At 39.3% G+C, this 18,540-nt stretch overlaps 1 protein-coding gene across 2 annotated transcripts in view; it reads left to right on the top strand.

Moving 5' to 3' along the window:
* The window catches only part of LOC126913897 (beta-1-syntrophin), a 350,149-nt gene that overhangs the window by 280,863 nt on the left and 50,746 nt on the right, over positions 1-18,540 (top strand). The gene's annotated exons all lie outside the window — the stretch shown is intronic.

Below are 18,540 nucleotides of genomic sequence, written 5' to 3'. Positions count from 1 at the left end.
TCAGTAAGTAGCGGACAGTTTTCGTTAATAAGCTCGTTAACGTAGCGCCCGTTGGCGTAATGACGCGTCCGTCGTTAAACCATCCTCTAATTACCCGCCGCTGCCGGATCGTTGGATCGCTGGCGATCTCCATTCGGCGAACAATGGCCACCGCTTTGACCGAATCTGTCGCCACGATCTCTCTATCGATCGACAATAGTTAACCCCCGCAGCCTACCAATCAATTCGCCCGTGATTACTCAACGCGATCAAACTGGCGGTGTTCGCTTTTAAATTCGTTTCTGTCGCTGTGCCACGCCAACCCCTCTTATGCCAGGCTCGTGCGCCAGCCCTTTTCCCCACGTTTAATTATCTCGAATACGCGCGACGGTTCGAGAGGCAAAACGGGATCGCTACGGTTACCGCCACGCTCGACCGCATAATTAGATATCGGGATTCTTTCTACGAACGTAGCCACGGACAGGAAACTTCGTTACGGTGAATATTTTCCGCGAGTGAACGCGATATCCAGCACCGTTGCGCGGAAACAATCGCTGATAATTAAGCGACACGATTCGTTGCCAGCCATGAGAACGTTTGCGAAGGAAAACATCGCCTGTCTTTTACACCTCGGTGTGCTGACGAATGGCACCCGTTTGTACGTATTCTAAGGACCGCGTGCTGCGTGAGAATTTTATCCCTTTACTTGTGAATTAAAAAAATTTTGCCCCAGTCATATTCGGTGCTTTTAATTTCGGACATCCGCCACTTTTTGTTCGTCCAGCCTGGACTTCGAAAGTAGACAGATACAATTCGCAGAAATCAACTTCCACTTGTTTGGAAAGTAGAAATGGAAGAAAAAATAAGCACGCAAAGCATGGAATAACCGAGCCATAAAACCGTGGCGTTAGCAACCGAGATAAAACTCGTTGCAGCCGGAAGCGATCTTAGCGTCCCGTAACAGCAACTTTCCCTACGTTGCCTGGCGTAGAGAGGCAAATCACCGTCTCTTTGACGCTTTCTTCCCTTTTTTATTCCTTTTTTTTTCTTCTTTTCCCTTCTTTCCGGTTCTCGAGACGAGAAATCGTTGGAATCAAATCGCGTGATTCGCGAGCGCCGGAGGGCTTGCTCGATTGTAATTGGCGAAGAAAGTCCGTACACGGCGGTGACTAATTGTCGCCAAGTCGCGGCTTAATTATTTGGAACGATCGGGCATCGTTAATTACAGGCTTTCGTCGTGAGACGACAAACCTGGCTGATTTGCACCCTCTTCTTCGAGACGAAGGAAACGAACCGCGACTGAATTCGCGGTTCTCCGTGTTTGCTTTTCCCCCCGGTTCACAGTGGATTCTTTCGTTACTTCGTTTGCTTTTAAACACGGTTCGATGGTTAGCAGTTTCTTAACGCCTCCAGTGTCGAAGAGAAATCAAGAGTTTCGAACGAAGCTCGAGATCTGGCGAGAAAATTGTGCTGGAATATTTAACTGCAGGGAAATAGCGATTCTATTCTCGAACACTGCAATAATTTATTTGACGCTATTGAATAACGCAATTTCCGAGTTGCAGCACATTTCTTTGTTTGATCAAAGCATTGTGTTTCGTTCTAAAGTGCAATTTCCTACGAATTCTATTCTCGAACGTTTCTATACTTTATTCATCACGCTTCAAAAATATAATTAGAAATACGTTTGTTTGTTTAGTTGTCGCCTCGTTTACAGAGTAATAACGATATCAAACGATTCTAGCTCCGTGTTTCAAGAAAGAAATACACCCTAACAAATTAATGATTTGGTTAATTTCCAGTTACACGCGAGCATATCGCGTTACGAGCGGCATTCCGCGATAAGGAGATTGATCGCCGTGTAAAATTGTTTTCCTTTGGAATTAACGATAGTTGGGTTCTTTCGGTGGTCAGTGGAACGGAAAGGTTGAAATTGATGGGTTGATAATGCGGTTGGAGTTCCGTGATGTAGTCGTTCGAGATTGATAAACCTGTGAAACCTGTAATCGTCCTAAGCACTAAGCACCACTTTTCTGCCCGAGCAAAATTATCAAATAATTTAAGCCTATTGTAAATCGGAGTGCTAATGGGTAATTCTAGGTAATCTACGCGAGATTACACCTCGAACGAGTTGAAAAGCTTGCCAAAGTGTTAAGAAACAAAATGCCTGTGGAAATTAATGAAACTGTTATTCACCGATCGCGTTTAAAATCGTGTTTATAGACCGAATACTGTTTAATTTACGATCAAAGTCGGATCGATGGAATTTCAGGTTTCTCGTAGATCTCTTCACAGATTCTTTCCATTTCAAGTTTAACCGAACTCTTTCTTGAGAATGTCCAAAGGAAAGTTATAAAATTGTACTTTCTTCAGAAAAATTCTAATCCCTTTGCACACAAATGCACGCACGCACGCACACAATTCTAGGGACAGTTTTCAAAATCTTGGACGATTAACCACTTGCGCTAGAAAGACGTGACACGCACGTCGAGTTGCTTTTGTTGCAAAATCACCAGCGACGTGTGTACCACGTCGATAGGTATTTGTCGCAGAAATACAAATGACGTGTGCTGCATGTCGATTAACAGTCAAATCGTTCGTTTGTCGAGCTACAGTTCCAGAGTGCACGGCGTCACATAGAGTTATCGATATCTTGGAAATATTTTAGAATAGATTATTAACACTAGAACTACCACACCAGTCAAATTAACTGGTTTTATAATTTTATTTTAAAATTCCTACTTCATGTTATATTTTTTCCCGCAATGATGTAATGACTTTCGCAACGATAACTAAAAGGATAATATAATGAATTTTGTTTTGTTTTTTATGTATTCAAACTCAAAATAATTTCGTATCAAGGCTACTTATACCAATATCAGTCAAAATGACTGGTATTTGTCAAAGTGTAAAAGGGTCCTGCAATCTGTTTATCGAATTCCAATTAACCAATTTCCTCGTTTTGTACAACTTCCCACACGGTTTTAACATTTTTACTGCGTATCATTCGATATGATGATATCAGTTGTCAGGAAAATTCCGGATCGATTGTTAGACCGCTGGAAGCTAACACTAGAAATGCTACACCAGTCAAAACGGCTGGTTCTACAATTTTGTAAATGTGTCAACCCTCTTTTAGGGATCATGGTCCCAGATGGATTAATAACACCAAAAATGTTCTACGTAACATGGAATTCCTTCTGTAAGAAAGTAATAAATCAATAAGTATAAAAATATTCTATTATTACGTATTTTTTAAAGACCAGTCATTTTGACTAGCTTTGGTAGAAATAACTTTGTGCTAACTATCGGTAGTTCCAGTGTTAACATTTTGCCATGTTAGTCATGACCGGCCACGGTTTCTTCTGTGACGCCACGGTGGTCATTGGTGACTGGAGCGCTTGACTTTCTTACAACTATAAAAATTGTATGAAAATTGACAGTTAGGGTGTTTTGAATATAATCGATAAATAGAAGATACTTTGAAATAAAAAGTGCTCCACTGAACAATTAAACACTTTTATTAGAACATCAGAAAAAAGAAGAAAATGAGAACAAATCTTGCATCTAACGGTGCACTGGGTTTGAATCCATATCTTTGAGGGGTAATCTACGAACATTATTATAAACTTAAATTAGAAAATAATCGTAAATGCTGCTTTATAATCATATAATTGAAGTTAGAAGTGACATACCTTACTATTATAGATAGAATGAGCAAATACTGTTTACTAATATCTTCTACACGTTTCAACAATATATTCCAGACGTTTTGCTTACGACGAAATAACGAATGCGAATGATCTGTTGAATAAACTTGTTATAATATGTCGCTATCAACTGTTACTAAGGCGCCACGATGGTCAGCCGTGACCACCAATAAGATAAACGGTCCATTGGGGAAGTATGTTGTCTTACATCATCAGTTTATTATTATTTTGCCATTATGTGCTTCGAATAATAACAATACTCCCGTGGTGTCCTGAGCGAAACATGTGATTTCGGCGTGGCAGTCAAAGTGTTAATAAATAAAATGCTATTTATTCATATCCATTTAAAATTCTTTATGTAAGACCCTACCAACGCGCTGAGGCGCTGCTTAAAAGATTAACTCGCAGACGCGGTGAGGCGTGTTATATTGTAGCGCACGGCTCGCGCAACCGTGAGTTTATTGGTAGCGCAAATGGTTATAAGGCGGTTTCGGAATTTTACACGCTTTAGACGATACTGTATCCCCAAAGAATCCTAAGCTTCGGAATATTAAACAAACCAAGTTGCCCGAATTGACGCAAACATATCTATATCAATCTCCCTGGTTCTAATTACCGATCACGGCAATGTTCGCAATCGTATATGGACCCTCCAAACTAACCTACCGAATATATCGACTTGGGATACGATAGATCGATAACTAATATATCCGATGTACGCGAGCGTTCGCGTATCGATGAAGACCAACCACCAAACGAAGGTGCTCGGGGAAGATGAAAGGGGGGAAGGGTACACGAGGTACCCGGCACATAATTGATTGGCATTAACGTACCTGATTGCCAATGCCTCACCCCTTTCAGTCCTCCTCCGTCGTTGGAAACTCTCCCGCGGGGTGCTTCGATATCTGTCATAGTCTCTGGGACGGCTAACAGTGTTTGAAGATCGTACCAATAATCAGGCAATGCCGGCTACCAGGGCCGAAGAATCAAATAGAATCAAATTCTATTTTCGAAAGAACACGCAGATAAGGAAAAAAGGACACGTAAATTGTGAAAACCCAGGGACATATTATTATTATTATTATTATTATTATTATTGTTATTATTATTATTATTATTATACGGTCCGAGCCTAATAATAAGTAGAAAAGAATATACTAATAGTAAGTATAATAGGGAAAGCAAGTATAAAAGAAATAAAAAGGAGAAATAATATTATGATAAAGTATAATAGGATAAGAGGGTATTCTAGAACTTCGCTTTAAAAGTAGATAAGCGTTTAGAGAATAAGTCCACATTTTCAGCTTATCGATTTGTTCATTTAGTAATTCTACTTAGTGGATTTCGGGAAACATAGCAGACGTTTCGATGATTGACGGCAAAAATGTTGATCTCTTTTTAATATATCCGGGCGGTGCTTATAGATTGATTTGTTGCAAAAGACATGCGCAGCTGATTTTGTCATTAATAATTTTAAATAAACGCGGAAAGTCTGCTACAATTATCTGATTCTCGAAAGTATTAGGTTTTCCGAAAAGTTTCTTTCGTTTTATAAGAAAATAATACACGCGCAATGTTTTTTGTTTCATATTAGTTTATTTAATTACGCACGAACATAGTAATAGAAATATAACGAAATGGATCATACCTAATTCAATAAAACAATATAAAACAATAATTGTTGTTCATCTATTATCACCTTATAAAACGAAAGAAACTTTTTGAACAACCTAATAGATAGGCTGACATTATCCGAAATAGGAAGGTGGTCATGTTTAAGATACGGCCCTCTAACTAATTTAAAAGCAGGAATTTGTGTCGAATGTGTCGAATGAAGTACAAAAATTAAGTTTGTAAAGTATGCGTGGAAAGAAGATGAGATGAGTCGGTTGACAAGATTATACGGTAGCTATAGACAGAATTGAGGACTCGTAGAAAATTACAAATTAAAAGTTTGCTAGATTCTTTGAGATTGAAGAGATTTGAATTATTTATTTGAAGTTTGATAGCCGCTTCACTGATTTATTTTGCAATGAACGTTTTAACAACTATTAATCAAAATCTAAGATTTCCTGCTATTAGAAATATTTAACTTGTTGCTTTGAATTTTCTTCTTAATTTAAACTTCTTAATCTACATGCAAGACGTCTGTTAGTTGCTAGTTTCCCTCGTCAAAATGAAAAATATAGAACATTCCTATTAGAAGCAACTGGATGTACCAATGGACATTCACAATCCTTGCAAGTCGACAACATTAATTACTGCTTAGAAATAAATTGAAAGAACAAAATCATTATACAAATGAGACGTGTAATCGATGAATCCAAGGATACAGATCAGAATTATAATTACCAGAGACGGATAGACGATATGCAAGGAGAAGATCGTTAGGATGGTTAATGATCCAGGGCAAGAATTCAGGTAAATCACAGGTGACACGAGCTTCGAGCCTGTCAGATCGGTTAATCACGCAGGATTACGTGAGTTTATCATGGCTGTTTACCAACGAGTGATTACTCGCGCGAAGCGGATCGCTTTTGCGGAGGCTCGAGATTAATTTTCAGCGTAATACCATTGCCGAACGAGAGCGAAAGAGAAACTACTCGATATAATCTACCGTACGAAACAGGTATATCGAACAATTATTATCTTCTGCCTGTAGCTGTCACCATCGATCCTATCGACAAAATTTATCCGCAAATTTACCTTTTGCAAATATATCCATTCATGCGACGCGTAAGATTCGGCGATATTAAACCACAAAATACACGAGCAAGTGTCGCCAAAGAATTCCCATTGAATCGTATTAAAGTCCTCCACAATCTCCGATTAATCGGGATCCCTTTGTGTCTCTTTGAAAATTTTCGCCTGGTTCCTGACATTGCCCGAATCAAAGTTGTCGGTGTTTCAACAGGATCACGTGAATAATCAGTTAATACCGACGTATTAGTCGTATGGGCAGTCGTATCGGTACGAGGACCTCTAACGAGCGCCGATTGACGAACGCGTAACGATCCGACGACATTGTCCGTTGCTGGATGAAAATGCGATTTCGAATAACGGATTACCAACGGCAATACGCTCCGCGGTATTTTGCCCTCTTTTTGTCAAATCGATAAATGGAACGATTAATCACGAGAGGTAAATTCGCTCAGCCAGCGTACTCTGTTCGAAATCTGCTGAGAGGAACGTCGACAAAGAAAAAGGAGGAACAGGAGAAGACACTGTTAAACTATGCAAAGGATTTCCCATTCCGCTGTCTATTCTCCTTCCTTGCTTCAAACGTGTAGTTTGTTTCAAAAGTCGAAGATTCATATTATGATCGGTACGATCTATTGGCCGATCGTTGTGAATTACGATCGGACAACGATCTGTAACTGATCTGAATCACACTGTCCTCAATGGGCTATTCATTCGCACACTGTGCGCTACGCCTAATCTATTTTAGACTATATTCTATAGCCGATCGATCTAAATCACCAGCGTGGACTGTGGCTGACTGATGTGAATTCAACTGTACCCTGTACCGACCGATCGATCTGTCGAGTCTCACCAGTAGCCTATTCCACGTTAATCTTCGATGATCTACAATCGTTCGATTGATCGCATCTCGTTTACAAGTAGATGTCGCTGTGTCTAGCGAGTGGAACAATAAAAGTCGTAGGGGAACGAGAGGAAAACAAAGTTCACAAAATCGAGTCACGAACAGAGGCTCGATTTTACAATAATGGTCGCGAGCCAGGATCCTTGATAACGATACAATTTATTCGGGTAATCAGCGTAGCAGCCGGCAACATAACGTTTACCAGGAAAATCCATAAACAGGCGAAACCGTTCTGGCGCCAGTGTTCCACGAGATTATCCTCTCCTCTGCCTCCAACCCGGAAGTGCTCCGAATATCCGACCGGATCGTTTATTAAATAATATGAGAACCAAGTTCCTGGATCAACGGCCGGTAAATCACATCGGCAAACAAGGCGCCTCCGGACTAATTAACGCCCCCCTTCCCCTGTATAGCTGTTCGGCCGTTCGACGAACGAGCTATTGTAAATTGGATTTCTGTAATGAATTCCGAGTCCGGGTACAATGGACAGGTGTCGCGATTATTCGCCTCGACACACGCGACTGCGATTTCTCATCGCGCTTCTTCGCTCGTTCCGATACATTTTATGCAAATCTTGGCGAGGCTGTGTGCCTCGATACATTGAACAAATCGAGCTTTTCTTATCGTTACATTTATTTTCATAGTACTTGCGTACATCAGCGGATGATTCTTGAGTCAATTACTAATTTGACATGAACGTTAGACACATCGATAGAAATGTCCTTTACTTTGATAGATTTTTCTTTGCAGATTTTTCGAAAGTAATAATATTCTAACTCGATTTATTGTATTAAATTCCTGGGTTCTATGGAACACGTAGTGATTTGAAATTTTTAGCTGCGTACGTTTATTATTGATAGTATAATTGTATTTTATATAAACAAATGGAATTATTTGTATGTCGATATATTAATATAACCTGTGACTCAACAGCAAACATCTAAACACTGAAATATTAAATATGGTAGTTTAATACAAACTGCAACTGGATGAGCATATAGCGCGGTTGGCGGACAGTGATCAAACATTACCATAACTCCGCCAACGGGTCGTACTAATCGTATATCTAAACTGTATTTCTAGATTTCGCGAATTTCCTAGCGAAATCGCAACTGGGTTCGTCTGAAATTTTCCCAAATCCAAATCCTAACGTTTTCGATTGCAAGTTAGTTGACTGAAACGTTCGTGCTGTAGGTTTCCACAGCATGAAGCGGTGCAGGCTATCGACATTCGAGATTCGAGGATTTCGTGAGAAGCAATGTCGTCAAAGAATTCTTTGGGAATCTGAACATTTTTGCGGAGATTTTTTGAAATTTCGATATTTTTACTCGGAAAGGAAAATGATTTGGAAAGAGCCATAGATTTCAGAAACAATGCTTTGTGAGGTAGGAGTCGCGTTGATATTTGAATAGCAAATTCTCGTCGAATATTTCACCGGCAGAATGGTTAGCAAAGTAATATCGGGTATCGTTTTATCAAAGCAGCCTATTTAATCGATAATGGACGCCGATTGCATTATTTATGGCCAGTCTTTAGCAGCGATTCCGCAATTCACGGTTTCATAACAGTTCAATCTAGCATTAACGCATACACTCGTTCAACATTAACCAGAGATATGTAACATCTATTTCAGCGGCTCGCAATATTCGAAATAATATGGAAAACAATCGTTCATAATAACAGGGAAAATTGGTGCAATCGAATCATCAGTATCATTTGTATTCTTCGATTTTATTCTGAAAATTCGAAAACATCCACCAACGTAATCCGCCACTTGCATTGTTCGACATTCCAAAATACAAAATTTCTCGACAACCACAGAGAATTTATCACAGAGTGTACCTGCGTTATTACATCTCTCTATAAAATATATTATATTTTGAGCACTTTCTGAACGTTTCAAAAATGCTGATTGTCGCGATAATATATGCCATTGGTTTATCACGGAATTACGTAGATTTATCAGTCATTTTTAATTGCCTTGTATTTTCCCATTTAACGACTTCTCTTCCCAATTATGTAAATATATTAAAATACTTCCAGCCATCAAGTAACATCGAAAATCAACGAAAATAAATGTACAAGCCTCCCCTACGTAGTCTTTACAATAGAAAATAATCGTTCCTAGCAACATAACATAAATCACTAGTATCATCCAAAATTCTAATCATAAAATCCTTGAGAAGCCACGAACGAACAATCTGTATTTTCCTTCGAATTTTGGCCGGAAACGAAAGATGCTCCACGAGGAAGATCCGAGGCAAATCAAAATCTTGCGAATCTGAGTGTGACTTGTATTATACAGAAAGGAGAGACGAGGCATGGAAAAAGATAATGGAACGAACGAATAAGGAGTCCTTAAATTCGTCGCGGAATAAAATCGTACGAGTTCGAACCGGAAACGAGGAGTAAGGACCGCGTTATCGTCCATCTTCCGGTCGGATTACCATTCAGGGGACCGTGTTTCCCGTGTCAACGCGGTGGGAAGGCGTGCATGGCTGTCCTTCGTCGCGACGCCGGCGCTTTATTGCGTTCGTATATACGAGATTAGAGGGGACGAAATTCCGGCGTCGTGCACATACGAAACCCACCTTTCCCTCACGCGCACTTCCCACAGATTCAATATGTGAACTCGATAAATTTATCGCGACTATCCTTTTCCCTTCCTGTTGTTTGTCGTTCTGAGGCAGGAGTGTCGCGTATTTTCCATGGAAAAATTGATTATTTTGCTGGGGACGACGGCACGTGTTAAGGATGGCTTCATCTCTTAGAGTTTTTTTTTAGATAATAAACTTCGAAAGCGTTGTTAGAATTCGTATTGTAATTGTAATTCAGTAGGAAGATAATCAGAGGCGAATCTGAAGGCAAATCTTAACATTTAGCCAACCGCGGGCGTCACAGCAAGCTATACGTTTCCACCGCGCATTTTCCAAGTGTCGAGGACTGATATTCACTGTTTAAAAAACAAAGAAGCCTAAAAATGATTTAAATCGTCAATTATATTTTGCGGTAATGATTTTATTTAACAATTTCACATATTGTTTATATAAAAAATCAAATTGAAGGTATATATTATAAAATTACAAATATTAAAGATGGCTAAAGATGAATAACAAGACTTAAAAGTGAAATAAAAAATTCACAATGCATTTTAATATTTTTTTACACTGTGATAACGTTTGATTATAACTTTATTTAGTCATAACTGATAGTGTAACTTTTTAATTAATTTTAACTAGGTTGATGTATTTTATTATGTACTGTACTTTATAAAAGTAGAACAAGTGGCGCAATTAATTGGGAATAATTCCAGGTAAACAATAACTGATAATAACAAAAAAAAAAGAAAACGCGTTGCAAAGGTCAAAAAGGGAGATCTCCCCGTTCGGTTACGCGTCGATGTACTTTACAGAGGGGAGATCTCAATATTCGGTTGGCTAAGTGTTTAAGATTCGACAGTGATTTAAAATGATCATTCAGAGTAAATTAATGCTCATATAGGGTTCAAATTGGGGCTTCCAATATAGGCTTATATAATCCAATATATCTCATATAGGCTTCCAATTGTTCGAAGAAATATAAAAATGGTTATCCTAATGGAGCACGTTAGGATTGAACAGTACAGATATGGAACAGTGTTCGAGAAATTGTAATTTACATTTAATAAACCGCGAATCTGCGAAACGGATATCTGCAGTGAAATGCGATGAAATGATACAAATACTCCGCCGCTCTATTCTTTGACTTGAGCTCGTCATAAAGGCAAGCATCCAATCACCAAGAGGCCGGGTGCACTTCGACGGAGCCATTTACCCGCTACTCTATCCGGCGTTAGATTAAATCCGAGACCACGTGCTCGTGCGCACCGGAGCAGCTATTAAATTACCAGCTGGAAATTAACGATACTCCGTTTAAGAGTATTTTAATTAATCCGAGCGGTAATAAAGCTGGTGGAGCTTCCTCCGCATATTTTTTAGCGAGAGTAGCTTCGAGCGCTGGAGGTTTGCTTCGAGGATGGTCTCGGTCGGGGTCCCATGGGACTCAAGGCGTTTAATTAACCCCCCACCCACCTAACCACCCACCCACCGAGCATAATAAAGCAGCGCGCATAGTGCCGTTCCATTGGTACGCGCTTAGTAATCGGCCGCGGAACGCACAGGATTATCCGTCGTGCGCTACGCTTACTGGGATTTTAACGCCTTCCAATTACGACCAAGGCGGAGAACCCGTAAAACCTGCGCTCAAACCGCGGTTTCAATCGTCTAAACGGTGGTTAAAGAACGACGCCCTCCTTTGGGAGTCGCGACGCTTGGGATTCGAAGGTTGGTATGCGGTGAGATTATGGGAATCGTGGAGCTACCCCTGGTCGGGGTAATTTCAAGAGCGCAAAGAGATAATTGGTTGGCTGCATTTGGTGAGGTCGTTTCCAGGATCATAAGAAGATTGTTGTTTTATAGGGGAATTATCATTTATATATAGAGTGGTATACGATTAATTGTACAGGGTGTTCTGAAAATCAGTCCGCACGATTTTTCAGACACCTTCGATAGTTGGACAGAAACATGTTCCGAACACAAGACGATCAATTTTCAGTCAATTGATGAAAGATCAAGGTCACTTGTATTTTTTATTATTTATAGGGTGGTCTACGATTAATTGTACAGGGTGCTCTGAAAATCGGTCCGCACGATTTTTCAGACACCTTGGATAGTCGGATAGAAACATGTTTCGAACACAAGACGATCAGTTTTCAGTTGATTGATGAAGGATCAAGGTCACTTGTATTTTTTATTATTTACAAGGTGACATACGATTAATTGTACAGGGTGCTCTGAAAATCAGTCCACACGATTTTTCAGACCCCTTCGATAGTTGGACAGAAACATGTTCCGAACACAAAACGATCAGTTTTCAGTCGATTGATGAAAGATTAAGGTCACTTGTGTTTTAAAACGAAGAAATACATTGTTTTTGTACAACATTCATTGCGTTTTTTCATTCTCTGTAAAATAAGTGTTAGGGTGTTTGGGTCGCAAAATGATTTGTTTAGAAGATATTTTGACTTTAATGTTGTAAATCTTATCGTATGAAAGACAAGGAAAGCTAGTGTAGCATCCAGTTCTCATTTTATGTTTTCCTTGCCTTTTATGCGATAGGTTTTACATCAAAATTCAAATATCTTTTATACGAATCATTTTTCTAAACACTTTTTTGTAGAAAATTAAAGAATGTATCAAACGGGGTATAAAATATATAGCGTTTAATAAAAATGGAAATGATCTTTACTGCCCATCGAAATGAAACTCTTTTTGGCATTTTTCATATTGCTTTTCGTATTCGATTGAAAGTTGATTAACTTTCTTTCGAAACATTTTCTCGTCCGACTATTGAAAATGTCTGAAAAGTGAAGTTTTATTTATTTTATTACGAATCTGTTATTTGCTTTATATTTGTCCTATGATGAAATGTACTAAATAAAATGAAATTTGCAAGAGTTCTGCAGTAAATGTAACAACCAAGTGTTCTAATAATCACGATCGGCGTTGAAGGCGCAAAAGATCGTCTTTTCAAAACAAAGAAAATTAGGTGAGAGTTAAAAATCACTTGCCTCATATCTACCTTATAATATCATAATCCGTCTTAAGATATCGTAAAACACTAAACCAGAATTTGTGGGAATTTAAGAATTTACGAGTAGATGTCCTAATTTACCGGCCGACAGTTTACGTACGTCGGTATATCACGTCGAAGGCACAAAAAATCGTCTTATCTAAATCAAGAAGAAAGAGTTAGAGTTAAATCCTCGACATATTCTTCCATTTCCCCCAATTTCCTCTAGCAATTGCGCAACTCGTCACGCACCAGACACAGCGAAACGACGTCATTAGTTTCTTCGTCGAGAGCGTTTCTTCTCATCCGTTTGGAACGCGAGAGACGGATCGCCGCGAGGTTCCTCGATAAATCGAGCAGACGGCGACGTTCTTAATAAATCACCGGGGCACGACGCCACGGGGCGACGTTGACCGCGTGTTTTCAGGTTCCGGAGCGGACAACGCTCGCAACGCAGCCATCGACGATAAATTATCTCGCAACTGGCTGCGTGGACCGCGCGCGATTTCGCCCGAACAATCTGCGTGTCAGAACGATAATCCTTCCTTCGGCCGTAGACACGCGCGTAAATAATGAAATACGATTGCACGACGGTTTATGCTCTTCTTCGTTTGCTCTATCTCTTTCTTCCTCCAATCCATTGTATACTGAGAATTATTAAGTCCTCCACCTGAGTTAGTACACCTTCAAGAAGAGTAGTTTGTAAGTAGAGTGCAAATTTCGATACATCTATGGCAAATTTAAGAGTGCAAATATGCACGCAACGCGCATAATACACGAAAGTAGAGTATTCGTTTCAACATTATATGGGTAAGGTAAATCTCTGCTTAGATTCCATTTCTTTAGTTGTATTTATAAAAATATAAATTTGCATAAATATTCGCAATCTATTTATAAGCTTCGAGTCTTTGTTTGCGCGTCAGATTTGGTATTTTCAGAGGTGTGGATATAATTTGAATATGTTGGGAAAAATTCTCGCGTACTCCGGTTTATGTACTTTAGCGATTTCGATACTTTTCCAATTTTGGTATGACGTTAATAAAGCTTCGAGAGAAAAAAATAATAGAGAAAAAATAAATATAACGTGATTTCACTATAAGAAGAATTTATCGAAAGAGCAGATAGTGTTCTGCTTTCTGCACTTGGGTAATTTTGATATTTTCCTAACTTTGGTATAGTCTCCAGACGGAAAGATAGTTCGAATTCGATTTCTGATTTCAATACATTCGTATAGCAAGAATATATCGAACAAGGGGACAGCGCTTCCGGTGCTTTAATAATTTCGATATTTTCCTAACTTTGATGCAGTGGCAATAAAGTTTCAAGAAATGGAAGAAAGGTGACGATAGATTTCAATTCAGTAAGTTTCTGATTTCAATACAACGAAAATATCTCGAAAGGGAGGATAGCAGTGCTCTATTTTCTCAGCTTTGGTGACTTCGATATTTTTTTAACTTCGATAGAATGCCAATAGTGTCCTCGCAATAGTATAGTGTCCTCGAAAAAGTATAGTTGAAAGTCAGTACATTTCTGATTTCAATATAACAACGATACATCGAAAAAGCAGAATTCTTCTAATTGCAATAAGCTTTATAATTTCCCAAAGAAGAATTATCATCAGACAGAAATGCAACATCCAAAAATGAGAATACCGTCCTAATTCCTGTTCTTTTGAGCATCGTGATATTCTTTTAGCTTCAATACGCTTCATAATTTCCAAAAAGCACGCATTTGTATCCTGCACGAGTATCCACGGCCCTATTTTTAGCTCGCTCGATTCTTCGAGAGGCTTGTCCCTCTGCAACTCGCCAAATTGCACGAGAAACGGGGACACGACTACGCGAGAGGTGTGAGGAAATTTTAGTTCATCGAAAGAAACATTGTACGAACATGGTTGCAGTGGATCGCAAAAAGCGAGCAGAATTTCACGCGGCGCGAAAAGGAGAGAGAGAAAGAGAAAGAGAGCGCGGGAAGGTGTATCGCAGCAAGTCGTATAAAGAGCTTCAAAGAGAAACAAAAAGCTAGAAACAGGGGCGAGGGGGCGGGAGTGGGTTAAAGGGTACAACGAGGCCAAAAGGGACGGAGCCATAAAGTGCGAAAGAGAGTGAAGTGTCGGGCCAGTGTTTCGACAGATATAAAAGGGGATCGAGATCGAAATGAAACAGCTCTCTAACGTTTTACACTGCTTAAAAAACATCGGAGGAACGCGCGTTGTTCGATGAAAAAATCTCGCATTCGAATTTAACAGTTCTTTAATCGGTCGCTTTCCCAGGAAAACGACAATGGTCCTTCGAACCTTCAAAATGAACTATACGCTATGAACGACAAAGTAATTTACACGAATCTAAACTCACTTGTTTCATTCTGTGGTTATTAAATTTTCACGGTTCAATGGAATTTGGATAATTCCAGCAATCGTAGTAAACAGACGCGACACGCCTCTCGCACCAACTATAAATAATGCAACATCGATCACCATCGCCGAGTTCAAACAGATCATGCTTTGGCAAATAAATTACAAGTGCGTCGAATCTGTGTTATTTGTTGTTGAAATAATATATTTATTGTTAAATACGCTTCGCACCATCATTCTATCCGCTAAACAAACGCGGCTCGTCCTGTCCAATTGCTGTTCCTTCGAAAATACTCGTATGTAGGTGATAATTACAAACTCGTTAAATTCGACAGGAATTTCCTCGATCAATAAAGAAACGGAATTAAATATCGAATCCAGTTTTGCATTCCACGATGCCATGCCGTGGAACAACGAGGGGTAGAAAGGGGAAAGGAACGAAAGGGAAAAGAGAGGAAGCATAAAACGACCTATAAAGATACACGGGGCAAAATTGTCCGCGCGATAGGAGAGTGAGGTAGATGGTACGTGGCGAGTAAAAAAAAACCCTCGTACGTCACTCGTTATCGTTAGTTTTAGGAGGCCGTGTAAAATCGGAACTTCGCCAAGAAGCTGGTCGGCGCTCGTTTGCGTTTCACCCTCGTTCCCGCACCCCGAAGCACATCGTCCACGGCTACCTGCAGCCGTGATACGGGTTGAGTTGCTCGCGCGTAGAGGGTGTTTCACGAATTTGGAACCTTTCGTACACGATTTCGTATGATAGAGAATTTGTTAAATGTTATTCGAAGATCAAGAGAAAGACATGATTAAATTTTTATTGATTGACAATGTACTAAATTTTAAAACTGCTTTTCTTTAAAAAAAAAAAAAAGAGAGAGAAGAGAAGAAACAGGGCGTGGGGCTTATTTTTAATTATTGTGTCCTTTGTCTACAGTCTTCGTTTAGAGTGAAGGTTTGAAGATTTATAATGTTTCTTTTCTAATAGATCTTTTTTTAAATTTCTTCTATGACGTCATTAGAATGCTTGTATATAAAATCTTAAATATAAACTTGTTAATTATATCATGATTAATTTATCACGACTCATTAGCTAGACCATCGAAGTTTATATTTGTCAATATTTTTTTAATTTTAGACTCTGTAACTTTATTATTTATGTAACTAAAATTTATGTAGACTCTGTAACTGATCGATTGATCAATTTTATGTACAAAGAGATAATGTAAAGTCGCTCTTAATGGCATATTCGTCGAGATATCGTCGGGATATAAAATCGATATTTAACAGGGTTGCGCATAACATGAAACAAGCTGTACAACGAAGCGCAGCACGGTGATATACATATAGAAGATACATGGGAAAATGGAAAAAGTGCACGTGCGCCGGGGAACTGGGTTATCGGGGGATTTCGGCAGAAATTTCTGATGCCGTTTCTCCGCGCTTGCTCGATAATCTTCGATCCACTTTACATTTATATTATCGTGGATCGTGTCGGGACGATAAATCTGGATCGAAAGTATCACGAAATTCGTCCAAGTTAAATCGATTCATCGACTAAGAAAAAGAGAAAAAGAAGACAGTTACTTTAGGATCTTCCTAAACTTTGACGAAACTAGTAACAATGTACTTCGCTTCACTACGTTTCAACGATTATATGGAAGCTATCGTTCCCGATCGACGAATTTGATCTAAAAACTTGAGTTCGACACTTCGACGCCTCGAGGACAAAAAAATTAAAAAGCACGAGCAAGTTCTCTCGTGGAAAATCCTTCTACAGAGAATTCTACAATGAAATGAATTTTACTATCTTGCAAAAGCATTGAGTTAGTAACTTTACATTCGTTAACGTCTCATTTTTATTATTCTATGTCTATGATTATAGTAATATTCTGTATTATTTTGTTAACTCCCTCAAATTATAAAAATATACTACTCCAACGGTTATTACAGCATATTTCCATTATTATTAGGTTATCCGAAAAGTTTCTTTCATTTTATAAGAAAATAATACACGCACAATATTTATCGTTTTATATTAGTTTATTGAATTATGCACGAACATAATAATAGAAATGGAATGAAATGGATCGTACCTAATTCAATAAAGTAATATAAAACAGAAATTGTTGCTCATCTGTTATCACCTTATGAAAGGAAAGAAACTTTTCGGACAACCTAATACACAGGTATTAGAAGTTTGCAAAGTATGGGAATACAAGCACATGGTAAATTCGTGGCAATATTTTTAAGCAAAATAGTATAAAATAACGTAGGATACTATTACCCTATATTTTATATTATTCTATAAACATGTACAATTGAAAATATTCTCACTCACACCTTCTTTCCCGCTAAAACCCTCTGTTTCTCATTCATTACTGTTTCTCCTGCCAAATTCAAAGCTCACTAAATCCTTAAACAACAATTCCCTTAACAGTTATCCAGAGCTTCCTCCAAACCACATTGCTCCCGCTCGGATTCTTGTAAGCAGATGACGCAAAACGCGAGACAAGACCGTGATACGCCCGCAAAATCACCGACGGGATTTACGGCTGGCCGCGATTAATAATTAGGCTGTACGTATGCGAGAACACGCCCGTACGTACGGATTCGATACGTGTAACGCGAAAGTACGGTCCTTAAACCGACCGGGTACGAGTTACCGGTCTCGTAATCCCGACGGCAATACATCACGGGCCAAGCTTAGACTTGTGCCACGCGCGAACGCTCGCGGATACGCGGACACGCGCGGATACCGAGCCAGCGTTAACCGTTTTCCTGGTGTATTCCACCGTGGAAACGAACAGACCTGAACGAACGAAGCAAGAGAACGAGAGAGAGATTCTGCGGTATTATTAATTCGCCCTGTAGAAACGACCCAGTTGCACGGAATTGTTATTTTACGGCCGGCATAAAGATTAGGTGAAATTAGCCCGGATGATTTAGCACCGGATCTTTTCAGCCGTTTCGCGGGGTATACGGGGTAGATTAGAGGTAGAAACGCGTATCGGCTTGAGCTAGTAATGAGCCGGTAGGAGAGTGCGTCGTTAAGTTGGTTACCTTCTTTCGAGATGGATTTCCGCGGTGGTTCAGACATCACTGCAAGATACCTTTGCTCGAGAGCGAAACGCGTAATCCGTGGATATTTTCGGAAGTGGGGAAAATTAACGAGACTGTGGAATTATTCGAAATTGAGATATCAAATGGTGAAAGTAGAAGCAACTTTCTAGTTTAATTTTGGTGCAGACATTTCTGGTTTGAAGCAAGGTTCAGGGCAATTGAGT

The sequence above is a fragment of the Bombus affinis genome, chromosome 2 (assembly GCF_024516045.1).
Source record: "Bombus affinis isolate iyBomAffi1 chromosome 2, iyBomAffi1.2, whole genome shotgun sequence".
NCBI lineage: Eukaryota > Metazoa > Arthropoda > Insecta > Hymenoptera > Apidae > Bombus > Bombus affinis.
Note: the sequence above shows the minus strand (reverse complement) of the source record. Positions and strands in the feature narration are given on the sequence as shown.